General features: G+C 43.2%; 1 pseudogene; it reads left to right on the plus strand.

Moving 5' to 3' along the window:
• LOC115202574 (lipoxygenase homology domain-containing protein 1-like) overlaps nt 1-7,221 on the plus strand; it is a 64,963-nt pseudogene extending 57,742 nt beyond the window's left edge.
• Nucleotides 7,222-7,951: the final 730 nt, after the last annotated feature.

The raw sequence follows: 7,951 nt of genomic DNA on the forward strand, positions 1-7,951 counted from the left end.
ATTTCTGATTGAGCCGACATATGCAGCGTTTGGGCGAATGGTGAATGCAGTCTCCACTAACGCAGGAACATTGCCTTTACATTTGTATTTTTGTATTGAGCTGTAGCACAGGTCTTCAGTGCTACGGATTTAATCGAGCCCTAAGTCTTAGGTCACAGGGTTGCTCAATCCCCAACATCCCTCTGACTTTCTCTCTTACACACTTGCTCTCTCTCACACACACACACACACACACACACACACACACACACACACACACACACACACACACACACACACACACACACACACACACACACACACACACACACACACACACACACAGAGATCTTTACCTGCAGGCGATAGGTCACTGCATAATTCAGCCATACACACCAGACAGACACGCTCACACAGCTCTGCACGGTAGGGGTAAGAGTTCGTCTGGGGTGAGCTTCATTGAATGGCACGTGAGTGTATTGACCCATTTCAGTCAGTGTGGGGTTGGAGCAGGCAGGCTGCAGACACTGGGCTGAATCTGTTCTCCCCAGACACAGGCTCAGTAATGAGCAATAGCAGAAGCACAATGCTTTATCCTAATGGGGACACTAAACATGTACTGTTTTACGTGGTGTCAAGGGGGTTGTGAATAACACAGGACAGCAAAAAGACATTGGACAAAGTTGAATTGTATTGTATAACCCTGTCATGAAATATGACAACACTCACCTTCCTTTATATTTTATGATGTGACATCACAGGGGCATTGCTAATTGTCTCAATGTATTACCATACCAATTATTTGTGATATGTATTGGTTGTTGACAGAAGTAGTACATGCACTAAGAATTGCAATACAACAATTCTCCTACATTTTGAGGTTTCTCAGTGAGACATAATTGTGTTCCAGTTCTATTTGATGGTCAATATCGAACTGGCGGATGGCTTCCCCCTGTCAGAACAATATGAACGCTGGCCCCAAATTCACTTCGATGCCAAGACCTTACCTTACCACAGGCATTTCCTATGCAGTAACAACCCCTCCATGTACTTTCCATATCACCCAGCCTGCCTGTAGACTAGCGAAACACTAGCAGTCAAGGCTCATACCCAGCCGTGTCGGTACGTGGCTGGGCCATGTCCTTGGACTGACCCAGTAGCTGTGCAGCATCCCAAACAGATGTGTGCTAACGTTCTGGATTACATACGCCGGGCCTGTTTATTCACATGGCCACACAGCCAGCATGCTAATCTCACTCAAATGAATATATTGATGGTAGTTAATGCAGGTTGGGCTACCGGAGCCTTGGGTTTTTACAGTAGGGTACTTTCTACAGTTACACCCTGTCCATGACAAGTGGTCAAACACACTGGGAGAGGTGAGGGGAAGAGGGATATGCTCATAATGCACAGTATTTACATATACTGTCAGGTCCATCATTATTGGCAGTCTTGATAAATATGAGCAAAAAAACTATAAAATAAATAATACAAATACTGAGCTATATTGTATGCTCCAAAAACGTGGGAAATTGTTATTTTATACTATCACAATTGCCCAGAGACAAATATTTTGTTTAACAAGCAATGAAGAAAAATCTCAAAGAATTGGGGTCAAAATTATTGCCACCCGTTTTCAATATTCTAGCACTCTCCCCTTGCGAGGATAACGACACTGAGCCTTTTTCTAAAATGTTTTATGTGATTGGAAAACACTTTGGGAGGGATCTTAGACCATTATTCCATACAGAATCTTTCCAGATACTTGATATCCTCTGTCTGCCCTCTTCAATTCAAACCATTTTGTGGTTAATTAACAACTTCTTTGTGGATTTTGCTTAGTGCTTGGAGTTATTGTCTTGCTGGAAGATCCATTTGCTGCCAAGTATCAGCCTCCTGGCAGAGGCAACCATATTGAAAATCAGAAGCATTTGCAGAAAAGTACCTCAAATCTACGGTAAAATATGGTGGTGGATCTTTGATGTTATGGGGCTATTTTGCTTCAACTGTTCCTTGTTGAGGTCAACGGCATCATGAACATTACCAAGTACCAGGACATTTCAGCAAAAAACCTGGTTGCCTCTGCCAGGAGGCTGATATTTAGCAGCAAGTGGATCTTCCAGCAAGACAATAACCCCAAGCATCCATAGAAATAAATGGTTAATTTACCACAAAATCTACATTTTTCAATGGCCATCTCAGTCTCCCGACTTGAACCACATTGAAAACCTGTGGTTTGAATGTAAGAGGGCAGTCCATAAGAGCAGATTAAGGATATCAAGGATCTGGAAAGATTCTGTAGGGAAGAATGGTCTAAGATCCCTCCCAAAGTGTTTTCCAATCACATAAAATATATTTTTTTAAAGGCTCAGTGTTGTTAACCTCGCAAAGGGAGGGTGCTAAAGTATTGAAAACAGGGGTGCCAATCATTTTAACCCCTATCTTTTTGAGATCTTTTTTTAAGTTGCTTGTTAAACCAAATCTATTTCTCTGAGCAATTGTATTAGTATAAAATAATAAAGTGGCAATTTTTTTTTGCATACAATATAGCTCAGTATTTGTATTTATTTTATGCATTCTTTTTTGCTCATATTTATCAAGGGTGCCAATAATTATGGACCTGACTGTATATTTGCATATGTATATTTTTGCATTTTACCTCTATGGATTATGGTTGATCTTTGTTGATGTTTGTCTGGTATTGTCCTACAGATAATAGAATTATCCTTCAGATTAGTCCTGTACACAGGTATTGCCTTATCCTGACAACATAGAGTTGATTGATGCTTTATCCTAATAGAATTACAGCAGTTGCAAAGGCACGGACTCCCATTCACTTTAATATGCAAATCCACTTAAAAATGCACTCGAAATTTGTGAAAAGGTTGTTGCTGTGACGAATTTGTCAATGTGTCAGCCACCTTACCTCACACCTAGTCAAATAAGGGTAAATGACTTTGACTAATTAATAATTATTATGAATTATAATTTCCCCAAGATGATCATGCATAACCTAACCACAGAGGATGTGTCGGAGTTCCCCTGTGAGGAATGGCTGTCTAAGACCAAAGGGCCCAAGAGGACCATGATATGTGAGATGGCTGCCGTGGTGGACGAGGAGGAGATGGTGGAGAGCACCACCTACATCATCCAGGTCAAGACCAGCGACATCGGAGGTGGGTCAGTCAGTCTGTGCACAGGCAAACAACACATTCTACAGTCCTCATTAAAGTCCATCATGTTCATGTGAGTGACCAGGGCCTGTATTCATAAAGCATACTGATCTAGGATCATTTTTGCCTTTAAAGATTATAATAAATGGGCAGGGGGGACCTGATCCTAGAAAAGCAATCCTACTCCGAGTCACTTTATGAATAAAGGCCCAGGTATCAATCTCAAGACTACATTATCCCACTGAACTAAAGCCTAGTCATTTACTGTAGCTCCCTGAACCACATTTACATAAATGTTCTGTAATCACACTGTCCCTCACTCTCTATCTTGCACTGCAAATCGACACCATTTATTATACACTGCCCCAGATCCAGCTTAAGTCTTGTTCCTAACTAGCTGGGATGTTTGTTACAGTATATCCTCCTGATTGACTTTATCTCTGTGGCACAGCGGAGCCTCTCTTCTGCTTGGAGAGACGTGACCCTGCAGCAGAGATGGAATGCGACATTCCGTTTAGACTCATATAGGCTAATGAATGAGATACTCCTCTGAAAGATGTTGCTGGGCTTTGCTCCTTAGCAGTACAGTTTTCCACCGCAGAGCAGAGGAAGGCTGCTGATTGACACGATAGAGGTGCTAGGTGTCTGAGCTCACTTCAAAAAGCTCCTCATTCTGCCCTTGGCTGCCAGTGTTACTGAAGACATGGCCCTCATCTTCCCACCGAGCCCCTGTGTGTGTGGGGGGGGGGGGGGGGGGGATAATGAGCAGAGCTTTCACACACACCGCATCAGAGAAGCACTGACTGCGATCTCAACATTACACACACGCACATAAGTTAAAGACATGTGAGTCACACATGCACACACACACACACAAACATGCAAGCACATGAGTCACATGGACTCATGTGACAGGGATTTAATTTGATAAGGTAGTTGGTTGGTTGTTAATAGGGGACTATTTGAAAGGCAGTCTATGGAAGTAAATATTTGAGTGATTTTATAAATTTTCAAGGATGTCTGACAGATGGTGAAGTGATGTCTTGAAAGGCAGAATGTTAGTGGCTAATGGGGAAGGTTTACAGAGACCTTTGGGGTGAAATTAGGTTTATATAATCTGTTATCGTCTGGCGATGGGGAATGGTTATTGGTGAATAGATTTTTATGAAGGCTGTAGTTTCAGCTGATGGTAAGTTGAGCATTTAAAAGGCAGGCATTTAGGTTTGTAAAAGTGTAAAAGGTGATTCAGTTTGCATGGTCTTAAGCTCAGAGAGTTAACACAGTCTTGTGGTGCCCATGAGACCCGGGTTCGGAGCCTAGTCAGCCACAAAAATCACTGCAGCTTTTCATAGAAGTTGGGGACTCTCCTCCCTCTCTCTCCACAGGTGCAGGCACTGACGCCAACGTGTGGATCATTGTGTTTAGGGAGAGCCGTGACCCTGGCTCTGAAATCCAACAAGTTTGATCACAAGCAGACCGAGGTGATCCCTTTCCCTGACGTGCTCCACATCGGGGAGCTCTCCAAGGTCCGGGTGTGGCACGACAACTCAGGTCAGCCAATCAGTCATCAGGAATATGATGCCATGACCGGGAGGGGAACCAATTGCAATCACAGCAAAATAAGAAACCTGCATACCTATTGGTTCTATCAAATGTTATGTCACATGCCTCGTAAACAACAAGTGTAGATGAACAGTGAAATGCTGACTTACGGGCCCTTCTCAACAAAGCAGAAATAAAAAGAGAAATAATAGAAAAATAATCACACAAGGAATAAGTACACAATGAATAATGATAACTTGGCTATATACACAGGGCATCAGTACCGAGTCCATGTGCAGGGGTACGAGGTAATAACTTGGCTATATACACAGGGCATCAGTACCGAGTCGATGTGCAGGGGTACGAGGTAGATATGTACATATACAGTAGGTAGGGATACTGTGACTAGGCAACAGGATAGATAAAACAGGAGCTGCAGCGTATGTGATGAGTCAAAAGAGTTAGTGCAAAAAGGGTCAATGCCGATTTAGTTAAATAGTTAACCAGCCTAACTATTTAGCAGTCTTATGGCTTGGGGGTAGAAGATGTTCAGGGTCCTGTTGGTTCCAGACTTGGTGCATCGGTACCACTTGCCGTGCGGTAGCGGAGAGAACAGTCTATGACTTGGGTGACTGGAGTCTTTGACAATGTTTAGGGACTTCCTCTAAAACTGCCTGGTAATAGAGGTGCTGGGTGGCAGGGAGCTGTACGCCCTTCCCTCTGTACCTAAATCTGCATTGTGTATTTATGCACCGACTGAACTAGGTCGTTTTTATGATATAGGGTATGAAATAGACAGACGTGATAAACAAAGTCAGTTACTCTACTGATATGTCATGATCAAGGCCTGCTCCAGGGTTGCACATAGAATACATTGATGTAAAGGATGAGGCCCTGGACAAGACGTTCCGTTTCCCATGCGACCGCTGGTTGGCCAAGAATGAGGACGATGGTCAGATCACGAGGGAGTTGGCCTGCGCCAACAACGGCATCCTAGACCTCAACGAGAAGACCGGTAAAGATCAGTTGCACACAAGCCTGAGTTCTCTTTAGCAGGGCCAAGCATTTCTCCTGGTAAGCCTATGCAGTCAGGAAGAATTCCTGGCTCTTGTCTTTACAGTGTTCCAATCAGATCATAATGAAATTACAATAGTGTACTGTAATCTACTTTGAATCCTATCCTGTTGCAATCCAGTCCTCCCGTAACCCCAGTTGCACATTTTTGTCCTAGCCTTCTAAGCCCTTGATTAGTTGAATCAGGTCTGCAACAAAAATGTCCAACATTGGGGTTATGCAAGGGCTGGACACTGACTGTACTAATGACCTACGTTTGCCTAATGGACTGTTCAAGAGAATTTGGTCCCCCCAGGGCCAAGCTAAGGCATTGTGTCTGTACTTTTGTTTGAAAGAATATGAAATGATTACAGATGACGCAGAGACCATCTGGATCGCACTGGAGAGGAAAGAAGGGGCAATCAAAATAAATTGTGATGGAGAACTCAAAGAAAAAGAGGTTCTTGCGGTACGCTGCTCTTGGGCTTGTGTTTGTGTAAAGAATAAGCAGAAATGATTGGGTTGGAGGGTTTTTCTCTTCTTTTTTTCTGTTATGCCAGCCAGCCTTAGAATGATCTCACTTGGCACTAAGAGCTCTTTTACAGACTGATGAGTCAGGCTCAACAGTATACTCTGCTCTTATGGAATTCAATCACTAGTAGTAATAAACTCAGACATCGCCAGGCATGAAAAGAGCTCATAAAATCAAATCCACACCTATTTGTTTCAGATCAAATTTTTGCAAAACGTATTTAATGAAGCTTGTAATATTCTTTACTGCTTTTCGCGCAATGGGTCTTATTTTCATTCAGAGGAAGTTCTCCTCCATACAGCTGGGTGACATTGCTGGCATCTGCCTGGGCCACACTGCCAAGGATGGGGAGGAGGTGAAAGGAGAGGCATTCTGGCATGTGGAGGACGTCGTCTTCATAGAGAAAGAGCTAAACAACAGGTGAATGACCCCTAGCCTGACCCCATGTACTGTATATCAACCATCTGGTGCTTATTCGGTAGGGTAGAAAACCCTGCAGCTAGAAATATATTGTGTGGAAACTCACAAGTTCTCCGTCTTGTGGAAGAGAGAATCACTCCTTTCATATCCCTCCTGATCCAGGATCATATTCATCTGCAACGCCCTGATCCCGCTCTCCCTGAAGAGGGACGAATTCGTGACCATCGAGTGCTTCGCAAACAAGGCCCGGAGACCATCACGAGCAATGAGAAGGGGGTGGGCACCGATGCCAACGTCTTCATCAGCATCTATGGCTCCAACTGCTGCGGCAGAAGTTCCGCGACCTGTTTGAGCGTGGCCAGACGGACCGCTTCCTGCTGGAGTTGCTGGACTCAGTCCCAGCTGGACTGTGTGGAGGTCACCAACACGGCCAACGACATCACCATCTTCCTGTGTGGGAAGTGGCTGGACACCAAGAAAGTGGACTGCCAGATCTTTAGGGTTCTCTACCCAAAGTACTGAAGACCTCATATTGAGAGTTCTCCACTATATCAAGCACTTACTATAAGCCTCGGGGCTCAATTGCACAGCCGAGCAGGAAAGGCCTCACAGTATATTGGACCATTTCCAAGCATCTTCATGCTGGAGAGATGCAAACTAAGTGGAGTTTGGATGTGAGCAGCCATTTAATTTTCCCATGGACATTTTCTATTGCCTCAATACAGTCATGCTCTCACAAACAGAAAATGTTTATATTCGCGCAATGGGTCTTATTTTCATTGAGGAAGTTCTCCTCCAAACATGACATATTCAAAAAAATAAACATTTTCTGTTTGTGAGAGCATGACTGTATTGAGGCAATAAAAAAGCATCCATGGAAAAATGAAATGGCTGCCCACATCCAAACTCCACTTTATATTTATATATAATCAATACTACGTGAGGAAATGGCATGGGCTTGATGGCTAAAACACAATAGGGTCAAAAGGTCAGGTAACATGATCATGCAACCATTCTTTTAAAGTACCTATTAGGGATGACATGTTGCAAATGAGGTTTTATAAGTATATACAGTTTTGTACTGCTTATTCAAAACACTTGTTACTGAAAAGTTATTTTTTTTAGATGCTTTGTCAGATGTGTTCAGCTCCAGGCGAGATTGATTACTTTGAAGGGAGACTCGGAAAACAAATCAAAACATGATCGTCAGGATGGAGATCATGTCTCATTCTCAATGAAAGTATTTTTTGAA

This window comes from Salmo trutta, chromosome 12 (genome assembly GCF_901001165.1).
Source record: "Salmo trutta chromosome 12, fSalTru1.1, whole genome shotgun sequence".
Taxonomy (NCBI): domain Eukaryota; kingdom Metazoa; phylum Chordata; class Actinopteri; order Salmoniformes; family Salmonidae; genus Salmo; species Salmo trutta.